Source organism: Pollachius pollachius (assembly GCF_949987615.1).
Source record: "Pollachius pollachius genome assembly, chromosome: 16".
NCBI classification, from domain to species: Eukaryota; Metazoa; Chordata; class Actinopteri; order Gadiformes; family Gadidae; genus Pollachius; species Pollachius pollachius.
In genome coordinates, this window is record NC_136949.1 from 3928381 (window position 1) to 3936731 (window position 8351).

Genomic DNA, 8351 nt, shown 5'->3' on the forward strand with positions numbered 1-8351 from the left:
CAATGTACTAATTTGTATGATGTACGTCTTTGCACTTACAAATAGTACTGAGCAAGGGCGTAGGAACCGGGGGGGTCGGAGGGGACGTGTCCCCTCCAATATTGGAGAGAGGCGTATTTGTCCCACCTAAAAATTATACCGGGGGGGAGAAAAATATTTTATTTTATTTTGAAAGCGCAACACAGCGTCTTGTCACCTCTTCTTATTCTAAAAAACTGGATGATTGAGCGTGCAATTAAAGAATTGATTTGATATTTATCAGTTCATTACTGCCATTCAAAATGTGTTTTCCTTTACATTTACAAATGTATCATTTTAGTAGAATAAAATATATTTGTGATTTTTTTCCCTGTAGTTAATTTATGACATATTTCTGTTCAAACCATTAATGGATCTGTCAGGTTTCCGATATGTGTTCCCCCCAATGTTAAACTCATTCCTACGCCCCTGGTACTGAGCATTGTGTAGCGTCTTATTCTTGCTATCTTTGTTGTATACGGGGAATGGGTTAACCTAACAATTGTTTGTCATGGCACTTGGTTCCAGGAACATCATTGCTTAACCGACAGTCATATGTTGATGTTTCTCTTTCTTCGGACAAATGTACTTATTGTAAGTGGCTTTGGATAAAAGTCTCGTGTTGCACTTAATGTAAAGATAAATGTATTGAAGTCTCGCTGATTTTCACACCATTCTTTCTCCTCTTCCTCTGACTTTCCATCGTAGCTCTGCAAACATTGTTCTCTCATCCGAAATTATGTGTTTTATCATTTTATTCTACAAAATATTAGATTTTTCCAAACCACCATGGTTTCTAGAACAAAGATGACTGAGCACTAAAGGGGTTTACTGTAGGCATTCAAAACAACACTTCATTCAAAAATGATTAAAAGATTCAATCAAAAGTCTCTGGAGTTACTCCATTCGCTCCGTTCCCATATAAAGACGATCCTCAGGGCTTCCGCATTCACCTCGCACAGAACTATCAACAAATTAGCAACGCATGTCATAAATATATTAGCATTAATACTGGCAGTTCTTAGCAGGTGTGCCAAATGTGCCGTGCTCAAGGACCTCTCTGCAGCATTGTCGGGAAGATGCTTCATGATGAGATCTTTAAGATCTGTGAGTGTTGTTTTTGAGGCGCACATTGCTGATCGTAACACGAAGACAACAGTGGGAAACCGTTGAGCCAATGTTCCTCTCACTCGTCGTTTCACTGAAAATAACTTTAGCACGACCGCAGACCGCTGGACTGATGGAAGCTTCTATTATGGGATGGCAGAATGCACATGTAGTCCCCGCCGCACACGCATCCCTCATTCTTAGAAAATGGCTAATTTTAAAGTCGGATGCACAATCTGATAAGGAGCGCTGATCCAGTTGTGCCTTGGCTATTTCGGTCCCCTGGGTCGATGGTCCCACGTGGACGAGCCCGCTGGCCCAAGACCTTCAGGAAGACGCATGAGTTAGCCATTAAAGAACGACAACACCGCACACAAGCACACACACACATAGACAAGCTGGCACTGGCGTATACATGAATGAACAGACAAACACAACAAACATACCAAGCACAAACACATACCACCCACTAACACACACAAACCAAAAACCATTAATGCACAGAGATAGTCTCACACACAAAACACACTCAGACCCCACACGCACATTAGATTAAGATAGATGAATACACAAACAAACACAGCTCACACTAAAACTCACACACAACCACATGCCAAAACACACACACAGATAGACACACACACCAACACAAAAATCAGCAAATACACACACTCAGAACCACACAAACCACACATAGACAGACACACATGTACACAAACTCTACTAAACAACAAGACTATACCCTGGCCCCACACAGCCTGTGTGACCTGCATTCCTAAGAAGGACATGAATGTTTTACATCACCTACTTGGCATTATAGGAGCCAATCATCATCAATGTACTCCCAGTGTGTTCGAACAGAGCCTTTGAGCCGGGGGGGGGGGGAGAACCAGGAGCAGGGAACCAACCAGTCTATCAGAACGACCATGATGCAAACATTCATTCAGCCATGCCCAATGGATGAAGGCAACCTCCATCCTTTAAGTCTTAAAGGCATGTTCATAAATGCATCCATTATGGAGGAGAGGGAAACATTGTTTACGTGTATTTGTACCGTGTAACTGTCTCTCCCGATGATGATTGATGACTGTCTAATCAAGGTCTCTCTCTCAGCCTCTCTCTCTCTCGCTATTTCTCTCTCTCAGCCTCTCTCTCTCTCTCTCTCGCTCTCTCTCTCTCTCTCTCGCTCTCTCTCAGCCTCTCTTTCTCTCTCTCTCTCTCTCTCTCTCTCAGCCTCTCTCTCTCTCTCTCTCTCTCGCTCTCTCTCTCTCAGCCTCTCTCTCTCTCTCTCTCTCTCTCTCTCTCTCTCTCTCTCTCTCTCTCTCTCTCCTGCTCTCTCTCTCTCAGCCTCTCTCCCTCTCCCCCTGCTCATCTTCCTTCGGATGATGTAAAGTGTTTCTCCATTAAAGATTGAGTGATTCATTGCCTCCAACCCGACCCAAACCTCAGTTGATTAAAGGGAAGAGACATGTCGACATATTTACCACATGCACACACACAAACAATCACACACCCAGACACACACACACACACACACACACGCACGCACGCACACACACACACACACACACACACACACACACACACACACACACACACACACTCACTCACTCACTCACTCACTCACTCACTCACTCACTCACTCACTCACTCACTCACTCACTCACTCACGCACCCACCCACACACAAACACACGCTCACACGCGTACACACACACGTACACACACACACACACACACACACAACCACACACACCTCAGATGTCAGAGTGACCCAACGAGCATAGCCCAACACTAGGGGAGTTGTGAAAACAAAAGCTAGAGACCTATAGGCAATTCATAAATTCATAATCCCAATCATAAAAACCCTCTTACTCTCACATATTTATATGTCCATTACTAAAGCGTTATTATGAAACCATTATGGGTATTTCTCATTACTCTGTAAATCAATGGTACTTGAGAGACGTTTAAACATTAATAAGATTCAATTTTACTAGTCCCGGAGGGGAAACTAAACATTAACTGCAGATCCAGTGTCTCTGCTGTGTATACAACCGCAGCACGCCACAGCACTAGGGCATTCATGAATGTGCATTATTAAACCCAGCATGCTCACTGAGCTACAAGGGAAAATACTACACATTTCAACCACACATTTAAATTTCACATTCATGTTATGAATGGTGGACTGATGTTGAGCCAGTTCTTGTCTTTTGGGCTCTTTGGAATCTCTGATGTTGGATCTTTTCGCCATAAACCAACAGACAATGTTCACATTTATTTTTTAACTTAACACCCAAAGCTGTGAGAGAGCACTGTCATTTCCCTACCAACATTACCCTTTCAACACTGAGACGAGAATTTGTGTAACATGTGCAACAGCGGTCCGTGTGTAACATATGAGAAAATCTAAAGTAACAAAAAACGAAAGTTAACCAATGAGAAAATGCAGTGCATGATATGGTATTTCGACATCTTCACGTTGTATGATTGAGATATTTGTGTTGCTATGAAGTTCTTATTGCTTATCACTCTGATTCACTTGCTTTCTGGCTGGTACTTGTACAACAAAATTACACGTGGACTGGCCCAGTAATTGTGTTGAGGAGTATAATTTTGTGCCATCTTAATTACAGCAATCTGCTGCCTCTGTAGGTCAGCTCAGCTTTATTAAAGCCATCAACCTTTTGTTGTATTAATTAGTATGAAGACGGAGAGACATTTGCATTACTGCTCTGTAATAATCTCGGCTAATGTGGTTAAGTGAAATGTCCCATCGCCCTGGGCCGAGAGGAAAACAATACGGCTGCAATGATAACTAATGCTTGTGGCATGTGACCTTATCAGTCAAGGAAACAAGGCCGTCAACGAAGGAAACAAGGACCATTGCGGGTCACATGTTGTTTTGAGAAATGGTTGAGCCCCTCAAGGTCTAATCAAGGTTTTCTTCTGAGTGAAAACTCAATGCAAAGTATTTATTGTGGCATCTCGTGAGTTGTCGTAGATTAGATTGAGTCCCCTGTCATGCCCCCCCCCCCCCCGTTTGTTGGCATAAAGGACCCTCCCCCCGATCACACAGGAACGCTGATTGTGCGACCTGAGACACCGTTGCCTTGGTAACGTCCCCATGTCCCCCCCAGCATCCAGCCACCCGTCCAGATGGGTTCTGGCACTCTGGAGGAGGCCCCAGCCGCCCCCCCCGTCATCGAGGAGATCAAGCCCTTCGCTGTGATTTGCCGACCTTTTACCAGCGGTTTATGTAACAGATCATCGCTGCACTCTACCTCTTAGAGGCCCCGGCCTCAGATCCCCATGGGCTGGTGAGGCCGGACAGGCCTTCAGCACCTCGGTTGGAAGGCAGCCTGCCTGATCCCTCCCCTTCCCACTTTTTTTACCGGAGGTCAGCCAATCAGATGAGGGGTGAGTTGCTGTTCTGTGGCAGACAGGGCCGGTACTAGATATAACTGGTATAAGCAACGGCTTGGGGCCCCCCCGAGCTATCAGGGGGCACGCCTTGGAAAATGTATGAAGTACATAAAAAAAAATTGAACTGTAAAAATGCTCAGTGATTTTTAACCTTAGATCAATCTCAAATTTTGTTAAAATTGAACATTTGTTAAAGCCAAGTAGAAAGTGGTTTAGGGCCCCCAGAAGGTTAGAAACGGTCCTGTAGACAGAAAACACTGCATCCTTCTGATTTAGTATTTGGTTTCTTTTACACAATTACATTACGATATTGGCAATGGAACGCTCATAACAGTGAGGCCATCTCTGGAGGAATGACAAGACTGGCCAGGGGGGTCGGACATGAATTTGTGGTATGGAAGGATTTTATATAAAACAGAGACTGTTGTAAGTCGCTTTGGATAAAAGCGTCTGCTAAATGCCCTAAATGTAAATGTAAATGTAGACTGAATAAGTGGTTTTACCAGATTGAGGTTGTCTCCCACTGTCAGTTTGTCATTGCTAGAAAATACACACAGCCACAATTTAGTGAGGACACAACCCTATTGTGTGGGTTGTTTTGTGCTAGTTTTTCCAATCAAAAAATTCTGTTTTTCTTGCTGCATAAAGGTTGATAGTTATGTTAAGTGTAGTTCAGTCCTCTGTCCCACGCTGCTTATTATTTATATATATTTTTTGTGCAAACAAAGACTGATTCTTAAAACCCTCATCAGCCTCCTGTGTCTCTATCCTGGCATCCAGGAGGCTTGGTAAACAGACCAAATCACACTTTCATCCTCCACCAAACAATTGAAAATCGAGATAAAAGGCAAAAATATAATTGGAATAATTATCATATGAGCACATCAATTGTTTCGGTGTGTTGTTTCATTTTATGATACCGGACCGTTTATCCTGAGATCTGTCTTAAAGGGATGGGCCATCACCATGACATTCCCTGCCCTTTATCGTGGCCATGCAGCAGGAGTATCCTCAATCCCCCTTGCGAACCGCATTGTCCAGGTTAAGATGATCTACGAGCAAAGCCTTCTGGTTTCTCCCTCAAAGAGCAAAATCAATTTATCAATAATGTAAACTCTCAACTTTAGATTCTTGTGATCTGTCTTTCCCTTTGTGTATAAAAATGTTATACATTATTTAAGCTGCTGGCACACCGTCCAACACAGGCGTAGAAAACCAAACCGAGGGGTTAAACCACAGCTGGCCGCTACAGCTCTCAATCAGAGACCCTAACGATATGGTCCGTCACGTGGTCGACGTATTGGCAGAAAACAAACAAACGACCGTCCAGTGGGGTCAAACTGTCCGATGATCATATCTGTGTTCCGTGCTTCATTCATCACGGCCGGCGTCTTCTCCGTAGAAGGCAGGGTTCGTGGAGTGGTCCCTGTCCCTTGACCAGCTCGCGGCTGTTGCTGATGCTGCTGCCACGGCTAAGCCCCTATACCGACTCAAGCACGTGATTGATAAGGTCAATGAAAGGTCGACCCAGGGTATGAAACCAGAGGGGCATGGGGTTAAAGGGTCGTGGAACAACCTTTCAAGGATTTAATCCCACAACGGTCGCCTCCCACCACCACCTCCCTCCCCTATTCATCCATCCATCCCTCCTCCATCCACCCATGCATTTATTTGTTGAAGAAGAGAAGGGGGGGGTGGGGGGGGTGAAGAGAAATCAGGAGAAAGACAGAGTGCGATATGTTGAGGAGAGGAACGGGAACTAGGAGGGCTGTATGTCAGACGGGGGTGGGATAGATGCATAACAAGAGGGCGAGAGAGTGACAGAGGGCAAGACAGGGTTGATTAGCCGCTGGCTCTCAGCAGACACAAGGGGGTCCTTCTGAGATCATGTGATGCTATCACACTGACAATTGGACTTCAGACCATCCAGGGCAAAATTAACACAAGGCCTTCTCGGTTGAAAACAAGCTAGACGTTTAGGTAGGTTGGATCTGCTCCATGGAAATATCTGCATAATTCCTTCTTAATATTATAATCCACACAATGGGGATAAAGCCTCTGACTATCAAAGGTAGCATGTTGGTTAGGAACAGCATGCAGCTCTCTATGATACGATACAAAATATACGCAGTCTAATTTCAAGCTTTACAATCATTACAAAGATTGGCTGCCAAAAAGCAAGCAATTAATACTAATGCCAAAGGTTTCGAGCAATGCTAAATTATGCAAAGTGCTGGATAACATCACAGCGATGCTTGACTAGAAATGCCTGCAATATTCGGGATAATGGGCTTTATTCTCTGGGATCCAAAAATAAATTGGCTTTTGTGTTTTGACACTGAGAAACCAATAACATGACAAACCCCCGAGGAACACGTAGGGGTAAAATTAGCTCAATCAGATTGATAATAACTTCTTTCGGATTCTTCTATCTAATTGGAGTCTATGTATGTATGTCTGTCTGACGCTCTCTCCTTCGATTTCCTTGACAACCGTTCATCAGATCGGCTTCACAGTTTGCGTGTGAAAGACCCCCAAGGGAGCGCTGGTGTCGGGGGTGAAGTGGTCTGGCTCAGCGGTTCTCCGGAAAGCCGCGGGCAGCAGGACCGGAGGACGAGCGAGCAGCTCGTTACGACCACACATGTTTTGAACGTGCACTGCGCTAGCTAAGCTAATCAGCTACCAGATGAATGAATAACTTGCTTTGGAATCAAGCTAATTAGCTCAACTAAAGCTGTTAGTTGAGCAAATCTGAATTCATACATGTATCTACTAACTTCCTCAAAGCAAATACGATATTTCATAATTAATTTATGAACTTTTATTTGTTTTTTGTTGATTTGTTTTCTTAAAACTTGATGTTAAGCTTCAAAGCCAGTCCATTCCCAATCAACGATAAACTAAGATGTGATTTGAATGCTCAATTGCATTGAAGGCTGCATGGCCAATTCCTTATTTTACTGCATATAAATAATTATTCTTGTGTATTTGTTTTATTGTTCTTTTAATGTCTATTATGTTAGTATGTTTGTATGTCTGAATTGTATGTTTGTATCTCACAGCAATTAATGTAAGCACTTACTGTATGTTGTACGTCCTGGCACTTAAAAATAGTACTTAGCATTGTGTACCATCCTATAGTAGGTATCTTTGTTGTATGCATGGAATGGGTAAACCTTGCAATCGTAAGTGCCTGGCACTTGTTTTTATGAAGGTCCTTACTGTACCGACAATGATTTATTGTTGTTTCTATTTCCTCTGACAAGTGTATGTCGCTTTGGATAAAAGCACCCTAAACATTAATGTAAATGTATGACTTTCTATGTGAATCAACGTTGGTTCGAACGTATGTGTGTGTATTTGTGTGTGTGTGTGTGTGTGTGTGTGCGTGTCTGTTTGTGTGTCTTTGTTTTTGTGTGAGTGTGTATGTGTGCATGCATTTGCATACTTTCAAAGTGCATCCCCAGCATCCTTCTTGCTCGTGAATAGGCTTACATAAAGGATTCTTCCCATCTCAACCCCAGGCTAGCAAATCCTATCTGTGCATTCAAGTTCCCCCTGCCCACAACTACACCAACACATCCATTTCAAAGTTGCAATATTTCCCATATGTCTTCCTAAATCCTCCCAGCTTTGGAACCCCAGAACTGGTCCCTGGGATGATATAGGCTCCTGAATGTCTGATGCTGATCGGAGATGAAGACTTCCCATTCATTGTTAGCTGGACGGCCTTTAATGATTCAGAATAATGTCCTGAATCTATAAGTCTAGCTAGCTCTTTGAGAAAACGGCTCCTGA